The 21,496-nt window shown below is 45.8% G+C and overlaps 1 protein-coding gene across 1 annotated transcript in view; it reads left to right on the forward strand.

Annotated features, from left to right (window-relative positions):
* The window catches only part of mon2 (MON2 homolog, regulator of endosome-to-Golgi trafficking), a 163,345-nt gene that overhangs the window by 31,994 nt on the left and 109,855 nt on the right, over positions 1 to 21,496 (forward strand).

Raw genomic sequence — 21,496 nt, forward strand, 5'->3', positions numbered from 1 at the left:
CCTACAGCCATGTCATCTTAGGAACGAACTCAAAGTATCTGAAAATACAGCACAGAATTCCATTACCTGTGAAACAAAATTTTGCACATGCTGAGATTACAAGTATAACAACTTTGAAACGGAGCATCAAGCATCTGTACTCAGATTTTCATGTTGAAGAAAACTATTCAAATTCACATGCATAGATGAAAATAAATCAGATGTAAGCCAGTCATGTTGGCACGGCAGGGGCAGCACGGTGACACAGTGGGTAGCATTGTTGCCTACGGTGCTGAGGACCCGGGTACGAATCCCGGCCCTGGGTCACTGTCGTGTGGAGTTTGCACATTCTCCCTGTGTCTGCGTGGGTTTCGCCCCCATAACCCAAAAAAGATGTGCAGGATAGGTGGATTGGCCACACTAAATTGCCCCTTAATTGGAAAAAATAATTGGGTATTCTAAATTTTTTTTTAAAATAAATAAATAAATAAATAAAAATGTTGGCACGGCATCACAGTGGTTGTGGTTATCACAGTTGCTTCTCAGTGCCAGGGTCCCAGGTTCGATTCCTGGCTTGGGTCACTGTCTGTGCGGAGTCTACATGTTCTCCCGTGTCTGCGTCGGTTTCCTCAGGGTGCTCCGGTTTTCTCCCACAGTGCAAAGATGTGCAGATTAGGTGGATTGGCCATGCTAAATTGCTTTAGTGTCCAAAAAGGGTGAGGTGGGGCTACTGGGTTACGGGGATGGGGTGGAGGTGTGAGCTTTGGGTACAGCGTTCTTTCCGAGGTCCGGTGCAGACTCGATGTGTCGAATGTCCTCCTCCTACACTGTAATCACTCTGTGATTCTATGTTGAATTTTGATTGTTATTTGTGTGGCGCAGCTGTCCAATTTCCGATATCTCCCTTTTTCGCTTTGTCTTCAATCTGTTATTTTGATACAATTCAGTCATTTCCAACTGAGAAGCTGTTCCATTGGTAACCAATAGAGCCATCACGCAATCGCCTCTGAATTGTTAAATCACCAAAAATCAAATCTGATGCCAAAAACTGTGAAGAAAACCAGCTTGCTGGAGGCATTTTGCTATGTCAAAAATGCTACATAAATGTAAATGAATTTATTGAAACCTGTAAGAGACTTGACTGGTTAGATGCTGGGTGGATGTTTCCCCTCAGATGGGAATCTAGAACTAGAGGGTACAGTTTCAAAGTAAACCCCCCCCCCCTCCAAATTTAAGACAGAGATGATGGGGAGTTTCTTCTCCAACAGTCATGGAATTCTCTTATCCCAATGAGCGGTAGAAACTGGGGACATTGACTATTTCCAAGGCAGATTTAGGGAGGCATTTTCAGATATTTGATCTTCAAGGGGGTCGAGGTTTGTGGGGAGTAGGCAGGAAGTGGAGTTAAGGTCATAGACAGGTGCGCAATGACCTTGTTGAATGGTGGACCAGGCTTGATGGCCGAGTGGCCTACTCCTGCAGTTTCTTGTTTTAAATTGTTCTGTATTGCTTCGAACTCCCATGAGTGTTCCAGATTGTTACCATTTTCATAAAACTTATTCATGAATTAGGAGTGTCAATTTAACTCTGAAAAATATCTTTACATTTTTTCAGCGTGCTTACGATAGTCATTTTTCATTGAAGTTTGATATTAATTATCCAGAACATGTCACCGTGTAAGGTTAGATTCAAAGTCAGATTTTCTCTGCCCTTTTTCTTCCATAAGTACTCTCACTGGATTGAACAATATATTTCCTCTGCACAGCCACTGCATTGCACGCTGAATCGTAAGACCTGAGAGAGATCTTCATTGTTGAACTTCAACTTATTGTCATTTACAGCAGCTGTTTGCAAGGAGTGATGCTGAAAACTATTCGGGATCGTAAAAGCCAATAAAACCAGGCTTTTAAAGTGCAGTGATTATGGCCTCAACGTCATGAGAAGTTGCGGCATTGAATTCAATAAATGTAGTAATTTTTTCATTGGCACTTGAGATCCCTATTTTACTACCCTTTAGCTATAAAGGCCAAAATTCCATTAGCTTTCCTTATTGCCTGCTGTACCTGTACTTGGCATGTGTGGGTATCACAGCTGAGCCCGCTTCTGCCCTTGCCTAACCAACACAACCACTCCTCCTGGCCCCTGGGGGTGGGGAGGTGTGGGGGAGGGGAGACTGGGCATTGGCAAGGAGCTGCAGTCCTTGCCAACCTTGCTTCTTGCCAACCTGAGTGCACAGGAACAAAGTGAGCTATGTGGAGTGCTGCCAATTCACATAGTCTAGGCACTTCCAATGTTCCAGCTCATTGACTAGATCACTTTGGGTTTGCTAATAGTTTTGGTCCCCTCACATACAGGCCGATATCACAGCTTCGGAAAAGGTTCAGAGGTTCTTCTCGCCTCATGTTAGGAAGGATGTGGAAGCTTTGGAAAAGGTGCAAAGGAGATTTACCAGGATGTTGCCTGGAATGGAGAGTAGGTCTTACGAGGAAAGGTTGAGGGTGCTAGGCCTTTTCTCATTAGAACGGAGAAGGATTAGAGGCGACTTGATAGAGGTTTATAAGATTATATGGGGAATAGATAGATTAGACAGTCAGAGACTTTTTCCCCGGGTGGAACAAACCATTACAAGGGGATATAAATTTAAGGTGAATGTTGGAAGATATAGGGGGTGTCAGAGGTAGGTTCTTTACCCAGAGAGTAGTGGGGGCATGGAATGCCCTGCCTGTGGAAGTAGTTGAGTCGGAAACATTCGGGACCTTCAAGTGGCTATTGGATAGGGACATGGATTACGGCAGAATGATGGGGTATAGATGAATTTGTTCTCAATCTAGGACAAAGTTCGGCACAACATTGTGGGCCAAAGGGCCTGTTCTGTGCTGTATTTTCTATGTTCTATGTATGTAACTGTGGAGTTGTCATAAATAAAGCCTTTCTTACACCTCACCCCATCTGGCCCACATGTGACTCCATTCCTAAACTATCGGCTTGATTCTTAATTTTAATGTTCCTCACCATGCAAATTAATCTTGGGGAAAACCTGAACTTTAATCTAACCTAGTGTTCTTCAAACTTTTTTTCCGGGGACCCATTTTTACCAACCAGCCAACCTTCGGGACCCAACCCGGGCGACCTTCGCGACCCACGCCAGGCGACCTTCGCGACCCACGCCGGGCGACCTTCGCGACCCACAATTTTCTCTTAATCTTGTTTGCTGCTGACAAAAATAGAGGAAATGGTTTTGGGTCCCTTTTGCCCTCGTACATGCTCCTCCAATGGAACCTGTTGGATGAAGGTGAAGCCTTTCGGTGTCGGAAAGTATGGAGTCTCCACTGTCCAAGGTTCTGCATTTTTTCCTGTAAAATGTTATCAAATAAACCCCCCCCCCCCCCGAACTTGTAAAAAAAAATGAATGAAATTAATGAATAAAACCGCCCCGAACTTGTAAAACAAAAAGCTGCAGCCGTTTAAAAAATAAAGCGGCTGCACTGCGCATGCGTGCCGAAGATCTGGCACGCGAGCGCAGTGGGGCCGCATTTTTTTTTCATGCTTGTGGCCATTTTGAAGGCCGCTTGCAGCCAACATTATTAACAACCGGCTGTTGCTCAACCCTCCCAACACCATCCCGCGACCCACCCACGGGTTGCACCCCCGATTTGACAGTGCCTGATCTAACCAGTGCATTTCAAGCACATATGAGGCACAATTTCCTGATTTGTGCCTGAAAAGTGGCAACTCTTCCACAAATGTTTTTCTGTCGTGCTTTAATGTTGAAAAACATACTAAGGTATATCACAGATGTCATAATATACACCAGTATATCATGGTGCAGACACACACACTGATGGACACACAGTAGGACCAATCAACACGCACAACACTGCAGCCAATCACCAGTTAGAGCACACGCACTATAAAGACAGAGGGCATCAGTTTTCCCGCTCATTCGGGACACAGCCTCTCAGAAAGACAGAGCTTACAGTTTACAGCACAGATCTTCACCATGTGCTGAGTGCATAGACTGGTTAGGATAGGCACAGGTCTTTAGTTTAATCTAACGTCGTGTTAACCCAAAGTGAAAGTATGTTCAACAGTTTCTAGCTTAATAAAATAGTTTTGTACTATTTTAAGTGTTGGTAGTCTGTATGTGTTCCACGGATCCAGAGCACCCAACACATCAACAGAGGCGCAAAAAAAAAAGCAGATAGCATGGTAACAAGAACTTAGGAAATGTGACCATGAGCTTGGTTTTAAGGTTTTTTTTTTAAAGAAGTAGAGTTTAGGGAAGGACCCAAGGTGGATGGAATCACATGGGAGGGTGGGCCGGGGGAGATTGCAGAGAAAAATGGGTGGGACCACTGGCATTTAAAAGTAAGGATTAGAATTTTGTATTTGAGATGCTGAGTTAGTGGAAGCTAAATGGTGCCAGTGGGTGAGGGAAGGGAATGGGTGAACAGGAATCGGTGTGGGGCAGGATGCAGGCAGCAGAATTTTGAATGAGTTGTAGTTAATGGAAGGCAGGTTGGAGAGTGTTGGAGAAATCTAATTAAGAGATGACTAAGGTGGGAATGAAGGATTTCAGCAGTAAATAGGCCAAAGTCAGGCGCAAAAGGGTGTAAGTTTGAGGAGATAATAGGTGGGTTTTGTGAGGGTGGAACAGGTCGAATGCTCTGTTTAGAATGGAACAGTCAGTCTGACCCCCATGAAAAAGATGCTCTGCTGAAACCAGCACTTTCTGCTGCCTGAGGGCAGAGCATGTGATTTTTGCAGCGGCTTCAACAGAGCTGTAGTGTTGTTGTACATTGAAAGGTCACCAGGCTTGAACTCAGGCAGAATTTCATTTAGCTCACCAGCTGCACATGCTAGATTGTTTCTGAATGTCTCAGTAATGTGGCAGCAGTGAAAATTGCTTGAGTTTGACCTGCTGATCCATTTTAATGAAAGACCTCTATTTCTATAGTCCCTTACTGCATACATATTTCCAGTGGGTTGCTTTTCAAGTGCAAGGTTTGTTCAAGCAGACTCTTAGTGCATGTAGAATAAATACAGACCCTTGTAATCCTGCTCCTTTATGAAAATTAAGGATTTGTTTTATCTTGCATCTGCTCCAGTCTGTTAAGAGTAGTAGTCCCATTCACAATACCTTCATTCTGTATTTTCAGCGGTTGTTATTGGAAACTAGCAAACTAAATGCCAGCAGCTGCATTAAGGGGAGATTGGAGATTGGGGGGGGGGGGGGGGGGGGGGGGGGGGGGTGCAATAGATCTTTCTCCAGCTGACTCTTTCAAGATCTAGTGGGGTTCAGGCATTTGTCATGAAATAGAGTCATTCTGCATTGACCTTTATTATACTAATCTGGAAGTGCATATTGGTGATCAATGATGCAAAGAATAAATTTATTATGTATCCCGACTGATACCTCCTCATCTTCCACAAGTCAGATATTCCCTTTTTGTAAAGGAAATTCTTTATTCTATCTATTATGAATTTTTTTCTCACCACACAGCGATGAGATAGGTGACCGGATAATATTTTTGTCATGTTCGTTGGGATATAAATATTGACGAGGGCGCCAGGGAGAACACTCCTATTCTTCCAATATTACCATTGGATCTTTTATGTTCACATGAAAAGGCAGGCGGGGCCTTGGTTTGGTGTTTTATCTGTAACTGCGACACGGTTAATGTCTCGGAACCGTCATGATAACAGCTGCCCATGCATTCAGGGTTGGAACAAACCATAACTTTGGTTGCAGGGAGGCAAGTATTATTGCCTATTGTTCACCCCCTCCAACTGGTTAAACTCTGCGGCGTGCATCAGTGATGCAGTTAGTTGTGTGGTTGTGCAGTTTGAGGATCCCTGTTGTTTATAGTGGGAGGATTCAAATTTGTGTTTGTCACTTGTCAAATGACCAAGACCTGCTGCCTAGGGAGGGAAGAGCTTAAGTGGTGTCTCTGGCATTGAAACAACTAAAGCTGGCATGTCTATTAATGGAAGTTTGGAACTAACTCCGCTCCTTTTAAAAATGTTGCTGATTTGATATCTGATCCAGGCTAGTGCACAGCACAGTTGACAATCACCCTGACAACCTGGCCCATTCATAACTGAAAGGATGGGCCTATCATTGAGGGCTCGCTGGCTTCCACTCTGCTTCCGATAAGCTGGCTAGCTGATGCTGTTTCTGGAGATTGGGCCTACCTGGACAAGTGATGGAAAACCTGCCAATGCATTGTGCTGGCAGGTTGCGTGCTTTCAGTTGCTTCACCTCCAGTAGTACCTTTGTACACTCTTGGAGTACTAGAGGCTTTATTCCATCCATCCATCCTTGGCTCTCTGTCATGGGTAATTGAAATGTGCCTCCATGGTAAGAATCTGAATTTCTTATCAAGGAAACGGAAATCAATTTAAACTGAGTTTCTAAGCAGCTTGATTTAGTAACATTTGAAGTATTCTGTAAAAATGGACAGAAACAGCCACTGCCACAACAATGCCAAGAAATGGTATTGAGTCCTGAAGAACAGAGAGATTGCTGGTTCAGTTCCTGGTCTGAGCTGTGTTAATCTCAGTGAGATGGCATTTGGAGTTCCACAGATGTCATCAATATGTTATGATCCCCTTAGAGACTGATAACTTTTAACACTGGAATTTCTGCTGTGGACTGGAAGTACAACAGGAACAATTGGTTACATGCACACAGCCCACACTGTGGCCGCTGGAACATGCACAACTGTTCCTAGCACTGACAGTAAGATAAAGTTTTTCTATCCGCATTACTAAATGAGATTCTCTGTTTGGGAGACAGTTCTCCCACCGGTGGAGAGTTGTAACCGATTTACGTTCCCCTGGGAGTGCAGTGACGTAGTAGTATTGTCACTAGACTAGTGAGATCCAGGATAATGATCTAGGGACCCGGTTTCGAATCCCACCACGGCAGGTGGTGGAATTTAAACTTTAAAAAAAAATTTGGAATTAAAAGTCTAATGCTAACTGTGAAACCATTGTCGATTGCCAGAAAAACCCATCTGGTTCACTAATGTCCTTTAGAGAAGGAAATCTGCCATTACCTGGTCTGGCCTTACATGTCACTCCGGACATGTGGTTGACTCTTAAATGCCCTCTAGCAAGCCACTCATTGTGTTCAACCGTTACAAAAACACAAAAAAGGAATGAAACTTGATGGACCACCCGGCATCGAACCAGGCACTGGAAAAGACAATGGCAAATCCAGCCCTAGCCGATACTGCAAAATCCTCCTCACTAATATCTGGGGGCTTGTGCCAAAGTTGGGAGAGCTGTCTCACAGACTAGTTAAGCAACAGCCTGACATGGTCATACTCACAATCATTCCTTTCAGACAATGTCCCAGACATTACGATTAGCATTCCAGACCAAGCCAGGGCAGCGACACAGTGGGATACAGTCAGGAGGGAATTGCTCTGGGAGTCCTCAACATCGGCTCTGGACCCCATGAAGTCCCATGGCTTCAGGTTAAACATGAGCAAGGAAACTTCCTGCTGATTACCACGTACCTTCCACCATCAGCTGATGAATTAGTACTCCTCCATGTTGGACACACTTGGAAGAAGCACTGAGGGTGGTAAGAGCGCAGAATATGCTCTGGGTGGGGGACTTCAATGTCCATCACCAAGAGTGGTTCGGTAACATCACCACAGTAAGAGCTGGCCAGGACCTAAAGGACCTAGCTGCTAGACTGGGACTGTAGCAGGTGGTGAGGGAACCAACAAGAGGGAAAAACATACTTGACATCCTCACCAATCTGCCTGGTGCAGATGCATCTGTCCATGACAGTATCGGTAGAAGTGACCATCGCACAGTCCTTGTGGAGACAAAGTTCCATCTCCACATTGAGGATACTCTCCATCGTGTTGTGTGGCAGTATCACCATGCTAAATGGGATAGACTTCGAAAAGATCTAGCAACTCGACTAGGCATCCATAAGGCGCTGTGGGCCATCAGCAGCAGCAGAATTGTGTTCAACCGTAATCTGCAAACCTCATGGCTTGGCATATCTCCCACTCTACCATTACCACCACTCCAGGGGATCAACCCTAGTTCAATGAAGAGTGCAAGAGAGCATACCAGGAGCAACACCAGGCATACTGAAAAATGAGGTGTCAACCTGGTGAAGCTACAACCGAGGATTACGTCTGTGCCAAACAGCATAAGCAGCAAGTAAATAGAGCTAAGTGATTCCCCAACCAATGTATTAGATCTAAGCCCTACCACATCCAGCTGTGAATGGTGGTGGACTATTAAATAACTAATTGGAGGAGGAGGTTCCACATGTATCTCCATCCTCGATGATGGAGACGCCCAGCACATATGTGCAAAAGACAAGGCTGAGGCTTTCGCAACAATCTTCAGCCAGAAGTGCTGAGTGGATAATCCATTTCAGTCTCCTCCAGAAGTCCCGAGCATCAGACATGTCAGTCTTCAGCCAATACGATTCACTCTACGTGATATCAAGAAACGGCTGAAGGCACTGGATACTGCAAAGGCTATCGGTCCTGATAATATTTCTGCAATAGTACTGAAGACCTGCTCCAGAGCTTGCCGCACCCCTAGCCAAGCTGTTCCAGTGCAGATACAACACTGGCATCTATCTGGCAATGTGGAAAGTTGCCCAGGTGTGTCCTGTCCTCAAGAAAGAGGAAAAATCCAACCCAGCCAATTACCACCCTGTCAGTCTACTGACATCATTAGCAAAGTGATGGAAGGAGTCATCAACAGTGCTATCAGGCATCACTTACTCATCAGTAACCTGCTCACGGATGCTCAGTTTGGGTTCTGCCAGTGTCATTCAGCTCCTGACCGAATTACAGCTTTAGTTCAAACATGGACAAAAGCGCTGAATGCTAGAGGTGAGGTGAGAGTGACTGCCCTTGACATCAAGGCAGCATTTGACCAGGTATGGCATGCCCTAGCTAAATTGGAGTCAATGGGAATCAGGGGGAAAACTCTCCACTGATTGGAGCCATACCTGGCACATAGGAAGATGGTTGTGGTGGTTGGAAGTCAATCATCTCCGCTCCAGGACATCAATGCAGGAGTTCCTCAGGGTAGTGTCCTTGGCCCATCTTCAGCTGCTTCATCAGTGACCTGCCTTACCATAGAATTTACAGTGCAGAAGGAGGCTATTTGGCCCATCGAGTCTGCACCGGCTCCTGGAAAGAGCACCCTACCCATGGTTTACACCTCCACCCTATCCCCATAACCCAGTGACCCCACCCAACACTAAGGGCAATTTTGGACACTAAGGGCAATTTATCATGGCCAATCCACCTAACCTGCACATCTTTGGACTGTGGGAGGAAACCGGAGCACCCAGAGGAAACCCACGCACACACTGGGAGGATGTGCAGACTCCACACAGACAGTGACCCAAGCCGGAATTGAACCTGGGACCCTGGAGCTGTGAAGCGATTGTGCTATCCACAATGCTACCATGCTGCCCTTATCATCAGGTCAAAAGTGGGGATGTTGGCAGATGATTGCGCAATGTTCAGCACCATTCGCGACTCCAGATAATGAAGCAGTTTGTGCCCAAATGCAGCAAAACTTTGACAATATCCAGGTTTGGGCTGCCCCCCCCCAAGAGACACCCTAACTCAGGGGTGGGCAAACTACGGCCCGCGGGCCGCATGCGGCCCGCCAAAGGTATTTCTGCGGCCCACCAAGTCATTAAAAAAAAAAAATTTTAAAAAAATTTTTTTTAATTTTTTTTTAAGGTTAATGGGGGGGGGGCTGTTGGGTTACTTACTGGTATAGGGTGGATACGTTGACTTGAGTAGGGTGATCATTGCTCGGCACAACATCGAGGGCCGAAGGGCCTGTTCTGTGCTGTACTGTTCTATGTTCTATATGAGGCGCCCAGAATCATAACCGGGTGAAGTAATTATTTTACTTAATATACTATGCGGCCCTTTGTGAATTGTGAATTTCTGAATGTGGCCCTTGCACGGAAAAGTTTGCCCACCCCTGCCCTAACTAAAGAGACTGCCCATCCCCCTCTGGAGGCTAGAGAACAGACCAGGCAGAGGCAGTGACAAACATTATAGTTGCACCTGGAGGCACCATAGTGTCAGTTCCTGGAAGGAGAAGAGCTGTGGCCTGTGTTTCAAACCCTCAGATTCATCAGCTGAAAGCCATTCATTAATCTGCAATTGTGGGCTGCAATCGACAGCCTTCCACAAAACAGCTGCAGCCATGATTCATTCATCTCCCTTCATGAATAGGTGAGTAGGTGCTGAAATCAAAGAGCAGTAAATGCATTGCAATCACATGGTGGCTTCTTAGAATGCACTTAGTGATTGGAATGCACTTCAGGAGTTACCCAATTGATCCACTGCGAGAACCTCCACATCAGGCTTACGTTTGGTGAGCCCTTTTGTAATCCCCACCCACGTGATTCCCGGCCCTGGGGACCAGAGAATCACAGAGTGTCAGAGATTAGGGTGCCGGGCCTGCTAAATGGATGCAAGTCAATCATTAAGACCTATTTGCATTAATGTACATCTTCCCATTGGCACGTGGGCATGAAACGCAACCCTGCTGCCAGCAGGGAGTGGGATGCATCAGAAAAGAATCGACAGCTGCCGACGCCTGCCGCAAATCCCGATTTTATGATTCTCCAACCCATCGGGAAAAGTGCTTTGGGCGTCCCAGGTTTTGCAAAGCTGTCTATTCCCGTCATCATTAAGTGTTACTGATGTGATAGACAATGGATACATTATTAAAGCTCTGCAGTGATACCAAGGTAGAGAAACAGCTGATTCTTCTGAGGGGTTGACCCCCCACACACAACACAAATTAACGTGCCACAATTCATAATAAATCAGATCATGAAAATAAATACACTAATTTAAATGTTATTTTGCCCCCTAGTGTGATGAGGCTCAGTTGGATTCTTGATCCCAAGGGCATTGTTTTGATTCCTTTCAAATTGTTATTGGATAACAAATTTCTTCTTAAATATTTTATTCAAAATACTTTTTATTGATTTTTACCAATAAATATTATGATCCACAGTCTGAGTTCATTGGAAGTTTGGAAATCTCATTTAATGAAACTTCCTGATTATATATTTTTATTATTCATGGTATGGTAAGAAGCATGTTTACAGAGGGAACAGATTGTAAATGTTAATTAAAGTGGAGACAAGAACTTGCACTTTGGTTGAGGACTGCATAGACCCCCAAAAATAGGCAACTTGAACTTTGTAAGTCTATGTCAAGCCAATTTGTTTGTTTTATTGCTGTAGCCCAGGGTCTCCCAAAGTGCGGGTTGTGACCCGCAGCTGGGTCACGGAGCAGATGTCAGGAGGGTCGCGGAGCGATCAGTCATGGTATTCCTGTGATAGTCCCAGTCGTGGGAGAAGTTGCTCCTGTTACTGCTACTGGTATTTAAATTGAGAATGGTGGCCACTACCGACTTGTACCGGAATGAAATGAGAGTGTGCAGTTTTCCGACCATAAACTGCAGCAGTGAGAAGGCCACACACCTTCTGCATACGCATAACATCAAGTGGCCTCTATATATGTGCTTTTGGCACCAAGTCAAGGAGGAGAGCTTTTTCCATTTTTAAGCTGCTCGCAGGCAAGGCAAGTGGACTGTGAAGAGATGGCCAAATAGGCAGTGTACCTACTGGCCAGGACCTCTCACAAATCTACTGGAGAGCGTAGCTCAGGAGAATCCACAGCAGGACAGAATAGTGCTATTGTTAGTTCTGTACAGAGCTCCAGGGCCTCTGATGAACAGATACAAAGAAGTAAATTAAGTCAGGAACAAAGCAGCATAAAGATGATTTCTTGAGGTATGGTTTTGTCAATTGTGTCAATGCAAATAAGGATGCAAAGTCCATGTGTGTTATATTTTGGAAAGTACTGGGTAATGAGAGAAGTTTCAGATTTTGAAAGGAAACTGGTGGGTGAAAAATTCCTTTTGAGGTTGAGACTCCAGAGTCCGTTATTAACTTACATCTGACTCAGAATGAAAAGACTAAGCTGCTGTACCTGACCTGTGACAGCACCTTAAAAACACAGCAAAAGTCCGTGAGGCTGTCCGCATTCTGGAGCAGCATCTCCCAGGAATATCCAGTGCTGAGTAAAATGTGCAATGTTTTGCTATTGCCCATCACGCCATCCTACATGTGAGAGGTTAGATTTTCCATTCTCGCAAAGATGAAGATGGCACAATGAAATTGGCTGAACTCTGCCTCTGATATACGCATTGCCCTCTGATCTCCTTTGAACTTGATTGGAGTGGGATCGTGAGGACCAAGCAGGCTCCCCTTGGTAAGCGAAAATGGAATGTGTTGTGAAGGTCGGCCGGCATGGGTTGAGAAGGTCAGCTGGTGAGAGTCCCGAAAGTCAGCCAGTTGACAAAAGTTGGTCCCGGGAAAAAGGTTTGAAAAACACTACTGTAGCTGACACCTGGCACTGAGACTGCAGCTGAGCCTGTGCAGATGTTCCCCTAGTGCCGGGCACAAATAAACACAGCCAACCTTTGTGAAAACATATTTGAATTGCCAGTGACTGCACAACAATATTTCAAGTTTTAAGACTTCCACTGTAACAATGAAAAGCAACTTTGACTAAATGTTGCCTCGTAGGCAACTAATACATTGAACTATAGAAAAGATACCATTGTAGTTGGTAGTAAAGAACTTGGATATTACTGGGGGAGAAAGAGACACGTACCCCACACTGCATAATATAATCATAACAGCTTACTCTCCGCAGGATTGCAGTCCTTAAGGGAAACAGTCCATAGTCACTCACAGCTTCCAATGAATTCACTCTCTCTCCTCCCCCCCCCCCCCCCCCCCCCCCCCCCCCATTTTGCTGAGTTATAATGTACCTTGACTGTCAAAAGATGCTGCCCTTGGTTTTAGGAGCACTTCCAATCCAATCCAGCAGTAAGGCCCATTCCAGAGATTTGTCAAATGGGTAGCTGATATTGAGTCTATTTATGACCATTGATATTGGCAAAAGAGCAAGTTACACTTAAGATGGAGTTAACTTTAACATGTTTGTCTCATAGATTTGAGTGAAATGTGTGCATTTCTGGCCTCTTTTAATTAACCATATGTCTAATCTAACCAAGAATTAGTGTGCTGTCTTGGGTTGATACAGTACTTGTTTACACTTAGTTAAGAAATAGGCGCTGGCCATTTCATTTATTTAAAATAGTTTTCTCAAGAGGTTTCCGGTGACGGCCAGATTTTCTGGCGGAGTGTTGGAGGGTGGTCAATCTCAGCAGCAACCCGGGGGGGGGGGGGGGGTTCGGGGTCTGTTTAGGGGGTTTGTTTTTGCGACGGTGTGTTTGCTATTTTCTTCTTTTTTGTATTGTTATTAAGTTATTAATTTATTGCTTTGTATTGGGGGGATTTCTCCTTCTGTTTATTTCTACACCTTGTTTACTTTATTGTTGGGAGAAAATTTGTTGCTGAAAAATTTGAATAAAAATTATTTAAAAAAAAAAATAAAACCCGGTGACCATCACAAACCGACCCTCACCTCCCGAGCCATCACAATTGTCACCCTCTTACTAAATAGAACAACACCTCTCAACTTGGGAGTCAAAACCTCAATGGAATGTCTGACACACCCACCACTTCCGCAACAAACGACAAGCTCTTGCCAACCAAGATCGCCACCCGTCGATTCTATGCAGCTAGCCCCGAATGAAACACCTGCCCCACCCAGCCTCTTCTCAGCCTCACCTGATCCGCCACCTTAAGGTGCGTCTCTTGGAGCATAGCCACGTCCGCTCCCAGCCCCTTCAGGTGTGCCAAGACCCGGGACCGCTTCACCGGCCCATTCAGCCCCCTCACGTTCCATGTGACTAACCAAATCTGGGGGGTGTTCCCCCTCCCTCTGCGCCGGTCAGCCACATCTCTCCCTCGGCTCACCACGTGCCCACAGATCCCCCCAGGCCCGTTCCCCACGGTGGCAGACCCCCCCCCCCCCAGCCTCCCCCTTCACCAGCCATTCCCCTACGGCCCCTGGCAGTAGCACCCAAATAAATAAATAACAGCCCCAAAAAGTGAAAAAGCAGAACAGCAAAAAAGCAACATCATACACAGCCAGTAAAAACGAAAGGGTACCAAGGAGGACAGAGCCTCCGGACTATGCACATCATTCCCCAGCCCCCCAGTTCGAGTTCAACCTCTCTGCCTGGACAAAAGCCCAGGCCTCCTCCAGAGAATCAAAGTAGAGCTGGCGGTCCTTGTAAGTGACCCAGAGGCGAGCCGGCTGTAGCAGCCCAAACTTCACCCCCTTCCTGTGAAGCGCTCCCTTCGCTCGATTGAAACCAGCCCTTCTCTTCGCCACCTCCATGCTCCAGTCCTGATAGATCCTGATCTCTGCGTTCTCCCACCTGCTGCTCCTTTCCTTCTTCGCCCATCTCAGCATGCACTCACGGTCAGCGAAGCAGTGAAAGCGGACCAGCACCGCCCTAGGCGGCTCGTTCGGCCTGGGCTTCCTCAACAGCACTCGATGTGCCCCCTCCTGCTCCAAAGGTCCTTGGAACGACCCCGTGCCCATTAATGAGTTCAGCATCACAACCACATAGGCCCCCAAATCCGAACCTTCCAGCCCCTCCGGGAGGCCCAGAATCCGCAGGTTCTTCCGACGGGAGCGGTGCTCCATCTCCTCCATCCTTGCCAGCCATTTCTTGTGAAGCGCCTCGTGCGACTCCACCTTCACTGCCAGGCCCAGGAGTTCGTCCTCGCTCTCCGAGGCCTTTTGCCGTAGCTCTCGGATCTCCGCACCCTGAGCCGTCTGAGTCGCCATGAGCTTGTCCAGAGAGGCCTTAAACGGTTCCAGAATCTCAGTCTTCAGCTCTCTGAAGCAGCGATGGAGCTGCTCCTGTGCCCACTGCTGCCACGCCGCCGGTCCCCGCCCGCCGCCATCTTGTTTTTCCTGCCTCGCACCTTTCACTGCTCCAAAGCCGATTTTTTGACCGCTCCGCTCCTGGTCCAGTCCATCCACCGGCAGATAAGCACAGTGGATGTGTTTCCACACGGGGAAAAGCTCAACCAGCACCGCTGGGGGCCCTTTAAAGAGCCCAAAAGACCAAAAATAGCAGGAGCTACCGAACGTGCGGCTTAGCTCTGCATCACCGCAACCGGAAGCCGTCACCGGGTTTTAAAGGAGTAGATAGAGTTCAATCAGAATGGGGAGGTCTCACCCTCCGCGTTTTGGGAGCTGTTGAAGGCAATGGTACGGAGGGAGGTAGATCTCGTACAAGGTCCAACGGGATAAGGTGGAGAGGCAGCGATTGATAAGTCCAATTTTGGAAGTGGATCAGCAGTGCTCTATGGCCCTGACCAGGAAACTCCTGGTGGAGCGGAAGAAGCTGCAAGATAAATTTAATTTGCGGATGACAGGGAAGGCGGTGGGCCAGTTTTTGAGAGGGTGAGTGTGGGGAGACGGCTAGCCACCTGCAAGCACATCAACTGAGGCGACAAGCTGCCGTGTGGGAAATAGTACAGGTGAGAGAGGAGGGGGTGAGTTGGTGATAACGCCGAGCCCATTAATAAAGTATTTGAGACTTTTATCAGGGGCTCTAAAACTCTGAACCTTGAGGGGTGGGAGCGGGGTATCTGAGATGGGGCGGGTTTTGGATGGGCTGGCGTTCCCAGAGGTTGAGAGGGAGAGTGGATATGGATTGGAGGCTCTGCTGGGCTACAGGAGGTGATGGAGGCAATTGGGTTGATGCAGTCAGTTAAGGCACCAAGACCTGATGGTGTTCCGATTGACTTTTATAAACAGTTTGTGGCGGAATTCGATCTACATCTCCTGGAGATGCTTTTCAACTCTCTGACCTGGGAAGAGCTGCTGGCCATGCTGGCTCAAGCATCAATTTCATTAATCTCCAAGAAGGATAAGCACCCAGTGGGGTGTGGGTCGTATTGGCCCATCTCTCTATTAAACACCGGACGTCAAGGTGCTGGCTAAGGTTGTGGCCAGGCAGCTCGAGGGGTGTGTGTCAGAGGTGGTGTCTGAGGATCAGGTAGGTTTTGTGAAGGGGGGGCAGCTGTCGAGTAATATTAGATGTTTATTGAATGTGGTTATGATGCTGTCTAAGGGCAGAATGCTGGAGGTTGTTGTGGCTATGGATGCAGAGAAGGCATTTAATAGGGTAGAGTGGAGGTATTCAAGGTTTTGGGGAGGTTTGGGTTTGGGCCCATATTTATCTCATTGGCGAGGTTATTATATGCAGCCCCCACAGCTCGTGTCGGGATGAATTTGATTAGCGCGGGAGATTTCTAACTGTACGGGGGTGCAAAGCAGGAGTGTCGGTTATCCCCACTTCTGTTCGCGCTGACTATTGAGCTTTTGGCTATTGCACTCCGGACATCAGGGGAGTGGTCGGGAATTGTAAGGAGAGACGGGAAGCATAGAGTCTCGTTGTATGCAGATGACTTTCCAATCCGTTGGAATATATGGTTAGGATTGTGGGTATCTCGGAGAAGTTTGGTGCTTTTTTGGGCTACAAATTGAATATGACCAAAAGTGAAATGTTTCCGATGAATGCCATGGGGAGAGGGGCAGATTTGAGTGCGCTGCCATTCAAGCTGGTCAGAATAGATTCAGGTATTTGGGTATTCAGGTGGCTCATAATTGGACCACGATGTATAAATGGAATCTGGCTGGCTTGGTGGAGGGGGTGAAAGGGGATCCGAAGAGGCGGGATGCCTTCTCACTTTTGTTAGCAGGGCGGGTGATGATGTTCAAGATGAACGTGCTGCCGCGATTTCTGTTTGTGTTTCAGTCCCTTCCGATATTCCTGTCAAAGGTGTTCTTTTGTCAGGTGGACAGGTTAATCTTGACTTTCATATGGGCTGGCAAGATGCGCAGGTTCAGCGGGTGTTTTTACAAAGGAAGTGGTGGGGGGGGGGGGGGGGCTCGCACTCCCGGACCTGTTGTATCTGGGACTGGTTTAGCACAGTGGCCCAACAGCTGGCTTGAAATGCAGAACAAGGCAGCAGCGCAGGTTCAATTCCCGTACAGGCCTCCCTGAACAGGCGCCGGAATGTGGCGACTAGGGGCTTTTCACAGTAACTTCATTGAAGCCTACTTGTGACAATAAGCGATTATTATAATATTATTATTATTACTGGGCAGTGAATGCGGAGAAGGCCTGGCAGTGGGGGTGGGGGGAGGAAGGGGCGGAGTGGGTGCAGGTGGAGGAGGCGTTATGTGTGGGGTAGGTTTGTTTGAGGGCTCTGGCTGCGGCCCTGCTTCCGTTTGCCCATGAGAAATATATGGTGAGTTCTGTGATGACTTTGTGCGCAAAGGTCTGAAGCCAGCTGAGGTGGCATTTTGGTGTTGGGTGGGGGGGGATGTCGGTGCTGGCTCCTATTTGTGGGAATCACTGGTCTGCACCGGCATGGATGGCTGCGACATATAGGCAGTGGCACAGGGAAGGGGTGGAATGGGTAGGGACTTGTTCATGAAAGGAAGGTTTGCAAGCTTGGGGGAGTTGCAGGAGAGATATGAGGTGGGGGAGGCAAGTTCAGATATATATCCAGTTACGACAGTTTGTGCAGAAGGAGGAGCCCTCGCTCCCTCGGTTGCCGGAGCGCACACTATGTGATCGGTTGTTATTGCCAGATGAGTTGGGGGACGGAAGGATCACGGATATTTACGGTTGGCTGGTGGGCACAGGGAAAGTGCCAATCATGGCGATCAAGCAGAAGTGGGAGAGTTGCTGGGCATGATGTTGTGATGGGGAGTTTGGAGTGAGATTATGCACCAGATCAATGCAATATTGTTGCCAGGATGAGCTTGGTACAGTTCAAAGTGGTGCATCAGGCTCATATGATGCTGGCACAGAAAGTGAGTTCTTTGCAGAGGTAGAGAATAAGTATGAGAGGTGTGGAGGGGGTTTGGCAAATCATGTCCACATGGGGTTCTGGGGCTCGATATTTGAAACATTATTAAAAATTGTGAGGGTGGAAATGTCGCCGGGCCCTCTGGCGATCTTGCTTGTCGGAGCTGTTGGTGGGGAAGGGGGCTGATGTCGTGGCTTTTGCTGTGCTGATCGCCCAATGGCAAATTCTACTGGGGTGGAGGTCAGTTGAGCGGCGGAGGATGTCTAGTGTGGCTGGGGGATGGAGCAGAATTCCTTAAACTGGAGAAGATTAAGTTTGGCCTTCGGGACTTCGAGTGGGTGCGGTGGGGTGGATCTGGGCAAAAAACGTTGTCCCTGTTTGAAGACCTGTTCGTTGCTGGCAGGTTGGGGGGGTGTGGGGTAGACAAAATGTCAAATTATGGGGATTGTTGAGTTTTGAATGATTGTGTTCATGTTTATGTGTGCCCTGGTTTGAATAAAAATATATATATTTAAAATAGTTTTCTCTTAAATGTTCTGGTATTTAAAAGGTTTTCCAAAATGTTTTAACAAGGCATAACTGGAAAACAGATGTTTTTGAGTGTTGAGATGCCTCCTGTATCCTTTTAGAATACACAGGCTGCGATTTCAAACCTTGGCCAATTTCAGTTTCCCTGTGTGAGGCCCCCTGGATTAGTGTTATTCTCTATGGAGCCATTTATTTACTCACATTGCTAGCATCAGCCTGAATACAGCCATGAAATGTTAGGTTTCCAGGGAGAGGAATGGAAACTGTCAAGATTTTCAATGCTCTGAAGGGCTGCAGTTATTTATTGAAACTTTCTTTTTGAACTTCAACAGAAGTCTTCTGTCATGCTTCATACTGGGCAAGTGGAGCTTTCTAAGGGAGTGCAGGGCTAATTTATTGTCACCTTCACAAGGAAAAAAACAGAAAATGAGAATATGCAGGCTACTCTACAAGAAATTATTGAACAGTTGCTTTCACTCCTTGAAGATCTTCGATTCTGTAATTCTGGCCTCTTCTGTATATTTTAATTCATTTCAGAAAACATGCTTAAAATAGGGGATTTCATTAGCAGAGGGGTACTGTACCAAATATACCTTGTGTACATCCTTGTAGTTTTCTATACAGAATGGTACAATACAGAAAGAGGCCATTTAACCTATTGTACCCATGCTGGTTCTTTGAAAGCTATCCAGTTTGTCCCACTCCCTTACCCTTTCTTTACTTGCAGTTCCCCCTTCCACTTCTGCAAGTATGTAACAGTGATAAAATTACTACTTGTATTCTTCGTGTGGTTGAAAATTAATCTTTTCTTCCTTTTTGGCTGTGCTTTCTGGGTGTGCTATTGAAGTGAAAACCAAGATTAAATTGGCTTTTTTACAAGTTTTGAGAACTGAACTATTTTCTTTTTCAATCTGTTTTCTGTTCTCAGAGGAATATAGCACCTTCAGATCACAAGCATTTTCTATTCAGATATGTTTTCATTTGAAGTTTTGTTTTCATAATGTTTTATTTGCTGTATATAAAATTTCGAAAATAATATTTTGTGGGCAAGTGCATACAACACTAATAGGGACGGCATGGTGGTACAGTGGTTTGCACGGCTGCCTCACACCAGGGACCCAGGTCCCGTTCCGACCTTGAGTGATTGTCTTATGGAGTTTGTACGTTCTCCCCATGAGTGCATGGATTTCCTCCAGGTGCTCCGGTTTCCTCCCACACACAATCCAAAGATGTGTAGGTTAGGTGAATTGGCCATGCTAAATTGCCCTTAGCGTTCAGGGATGTACAGGTTAGGTTGCGGGGATAGGGTGGGGTGGACTGGGGAGTGGACATAGGGTGTTTGTATTTTTTTAAAAAAGAGACACAAATAAGGAAGAAAGCAATACTTGGCTTGAACCGAAACTGACCTAGAATTTGATCTATGTTTAAACAAAACTTACATTTTACCTATTTTGTTTAATAATGTGATGTACAAACAATGATGGACAAACCCATGAAATCCTTTAAACTCATACTTACCACTTTGCCTTAGGGTGCTACATGTATGTATTCTACGGGCACTAATAAAATGTGATAAAAGTGAATGCATTTCCACATAACTGTCAATAAATTTCAATAAAGTGTAGAATGGCTAAATCTACATAATGTTAGGCTTTGCCAAGGAAACTAAATCTGTTAAATTGCACAGAATTGACTAAACCTAATTGTCACGCAGCTTGGAGTGAGAATCTTATATGGAGTTTGTGTGGTTCACAAAGGCTAATGGCCAGAAACACTCTTATCTGGAATGTAATGAACTGGGCTTTTCATTGCTCACAGGAATAAAAATTGCCAGGAAGTGAATCTAATAATGTTCATCTAGAATTAATTATAGTTGAAGAGAAAGTAATATAAAAAAACTCCTTCCTTGAAAATTACCTTTAATAATCATGATGGTGAGTAAATCTTTAGTCTAAACCTTCTGCCAGACAGTCTATGACATTTAATCTTTTGTTCCTGCTATAATGTTGGGGAAAGTACAATGCTAATTTCCTAAATATGGAATGAGGATGAAGATTGTGCTACAGATGTTAGTAATGATGAACATATTAAGGGGTGTGGCGTGTTTCGTTTCTCGCCAATATGATTTTGTTCGAGGCAGAATGAAGTCTTGGAAATAGAAAGACAAGGGCATAATATAATGTCTTTATGATGTTGCTAGCTTGTAGGATAATGTATTCACATTGGAATGGCCACAACTCTTTATTTAAAGATAAAGTTTGTAGGACAGCACTGTGGCAAAGTAGTTAGCACTGCTGCATCACGGCACCGAGGTCCCAGGTTCGATCCCAGCTCTGGGTTACTGACCGTGGGGAGTTTGCACATTTTCCCCGTGTTTGCTGGGTTTCGCTCCCACAACCCAAAAGATGTGCAGGCTTAACCACACTAAATTGCCCCTTAATTAGAACAAATGAATTGGATACTCTAAATTATTTTTAAAAAGGAAAGTTTGTTATCAGTTAGAAATGTAATACCTATGATTGTCCTCCTGTCTTTCACGGCTTCAGGACTTGTAAAGTTCTTTGAAGCCAGTGAAGTATGTTTTGCAATGTAATCACTGTAGTAATGTAAGAAGCACAGCAGCCTATTTGCACACAGTAAACTCCCATGTTAAATGACGATGACTCGATAATTTGTTTTCAGTTATGTTGGTCGAGGACACAAAGGTAAACTTCCCTGGTCGTCTTCGAAATAGTGCCATGAAATCCTTTTAATGTCTCAACTGAAAAACAAAGTTTAAACACCTTTCAGTTTTGAGCCAGAACACTGTTCCGAACAGGACCCGGTAATTCACGAAGAGGCCTGCCAGGGTGGTTACAAGGAATTGTGTGTTTTAATTTACATGACAATACTGTGTGCCTCCCCATTTTTGGTGGGCAGTTCTGGGATTTGCAATAGAGTAGAATCTTGGAGGAACCAGATTCAGCTTCCCCCTCCACACCAATATTGCTCTTCCTAACCACAGGAATATCAAGGCCATTAAACGCCAGTAACCTCTTTTGATAGTTGGGATAGTATTGAAAACCCATCTTGCATGAATATTGCAGCATCATACACATGGATTATCTGAAATGGTTTTATTAAAGACAC

The sequence above is a fragment of the Scyliorhinus canicula genome, chromosome 20, assembly GCF_902713615.1.
Source record: "Scyliorhinus canicula chromosome 20, sScyCan1.1, whole genome shotgun sequence".
NCBI lineage: Eukaryota > Metazoa > Chordata > Chondrichthyes > Carcharhiniformes > Scyliorhinidae > Scyliorhinus > Scyliorhinus canicula.